Below are 2500 nucleotides of genomic sequence, written 5' to 3' on the forward strand. Positions count from 1 at the left end.
TGAGAGGGGCCGAGCTGCCCGCGGCAGTCCGTTTCGCACCCCTCTCGGGTCGGCCCACGCGTCCCCGGCGCCCTCGGGGCCGATCCCTGGAGGTTCACGTTTCCGAAAACTGGGTTTCTGAAATCGTGCGAAAGGTGTTTTGAAAAACAGGGAGAGACCGGCTCGCACCGAGGGCAGGAGAAGGTAAGAGAGGGGAAATTTCTAGTTTCGCCGAACGGTCCCCCTCTTTACCTTCCTCGGTGTAACACTTAGAAAAATTTGCGGTCAAAGTTTTACACCGAGGAAGGTAAGAGAGGGGAAACTTCTAGTTTCGCCGACCGGTCCCCCTCTTTACCTTCCTCGGTGTAACACTTTGAAAAATTTGCGGTCAAAGTTTTACACCGAGGAAGGTAAGAGAGGGGAAACTTCTAGTTTCGCCGACCGGTCCCCCTCTTTACCTTCCTCGGTGTAACACTTTGAAAAATTTGCGGTCAAAGTTTTACACCGAGGAAGGTAAGAGAGGGGAAACTTCTAGTTTCGCCGACCGGTCCCCCTCTTTACCTTCCTCGGTGTAACACTTTGAAAAATTTGCGGTCAAAGTTTTACACCGAGGAAGGTAAGAGAGGGGAAACTTCTAGTTTCGCCGACCGGTCCCCCTCTTTACCTTCCTCGGTGTAAGACTTTGAAAAACTGGCGGTCAAAGTTTTACACCGAGGAAGGTAAAGAGGGGAGTGGAGCGGAGACTCTAGATATTTGCCTTCTCCAAAGCCACATCCATGCTCCCCCTGTATCAGAGCTCCAGGGGCCAGGCTCATGGCCCAGCTTCTCCCCCTGTGATATTAAAGGCCCACACAGCACCTCCACAGGACCTCCACAGCCACACACACACACACACACATGCCTCTCTGCCCCTGTGTCAGAGCTCCAGCACCCAGGCAGATCACCCAGCCACTGGGCCTGTGACATTAAAGGGCCACACAGCACCTCCACAGCCACACACACATGCTTCTCTCCCCTGTATCAGAGCTCCAGGGGCCAGGCTCATGGCCCAGCTTCTCCCCCTGTGATATTAAAGGCCCACACAGCACCTCCACAGGACCTCCACAGCCACACACACACATGCCTCTCTCCCCTGTGTCAGAGCTCCAGGAGCCAGGCATATCACCCAGCCACTGGCCCTGTGACATTAAAGGGCCACACAGCACCTCCACAGGACCTCCACAGCCACACACACATGCCTCTCTCCCCTGTATCAGAGCTCCAGGGGCCAGGCTCATGGCCCAGCTTCTCCCCCTGTGATATTAAAGGCCCACACAGCACCTCCACAGGACCTCCACAGCCACACACACACATGCCTCTCTCCCCTGTGTCAGAGCTCCAGGAGCCAGGCATATCACCCAGCCACTGGCCCTGTGACATTAAAGGGCCACACAGCACCTCCACAGGACCTCCACAGCCACACACACATGCCTCTCTCCCCTGTATCAGAGCTCCAGGGGCCAGGCTCATGGCCCAGCTTCTCCCCCTGTGATATTAAAGGGCCACACAGCACCTCCACAGGACCTCCACAGCCACACACACATGCCTCTCTGGCCCTGTGTCAGAGCTCCAGCACCCAGGCATATCACCCAGCCACTGGCCCTGTGATATTAAAGGCCCACACAGCACCTCCACAGCCACACATCCATGCCTCTCTCCCCTGTATCAGAGCTCCAGGAGCCAGGCTAATGGCCCAGCTTCTCCCCCTGTGATATTAAAGGCCCACACAGCACCTCCACAGCCACACATCCATGCCTCTCTCCCCTGTATCAGAGCTCCAGGAGCCAGGCTAATGGCCCAGCTTCTCCCCCTGTGATATTAAAGGCCCACACAGCACCTCCACAGGACCTCCACAGCCACACATCCATGCCTCTCTCCCCTGTATCAGAGCTCCAGGAGCCAGGCTAATGGCCCAGCTTCTCCCCCTGTGATATTAAAGGCCCACACAGCACCTCCACAGGACCTCCACAGCCACACATCCATGCCTCTCTCCCCTGTATCAGAGCTCCAGGAGCCAGGCTAATGGCCCAGCTTCTCCCCCTGTGATATTAAAGGCCCACACAGCACCTCCACAGCCACACATCCATGCCTCTCTCCCCTGTATCAGAGCTCCAGGAGCCAGGCTAATGGCCCAGCTTCTCCCCCTGTGATATTAAAGGCCCACACAGCACCTCCACAGGACCTCCACAGCCACACACACATGCTTCTCTCCCCTGTATCAGAGCTCCAGGGGCCAGGCTCATGGCCCAGCTTCTCCCCCTGTGATATTAAAGGCACACACAGCACCTCCACAGGACCTCCACAGCCACACACACATGCCTCTCTCCCCTGTATCAGAGCTCCAGGGGCCAGGCTCATGGCCCAGCTTCTCCCCCTGTGATATTAAAGGCCCACACAGCACCTCCACAGGACCTCCACAGCCACACATCCATGCCTCTATCCCCCTGTGTCAGAGCTCCAGCACCCAGGCATATCACCCAGC

This window comes from Trachinotus anak, unplaced genomic scaffold (genome assembly GCF_046630095.1).
Source record: "Trachinotus anak isolate AG129_WGS33_773 ecotype Australia unplaced genomic scaffold, CSIRO_AGI_Tana_v1 ptg000073l, whole genome shotgun sequence".
NCBI lineage: Eukaryota > Metazoa > Chordata > Actinopteri > Carangiformes > Carangidae > Trachinotus > Trachinotus anak.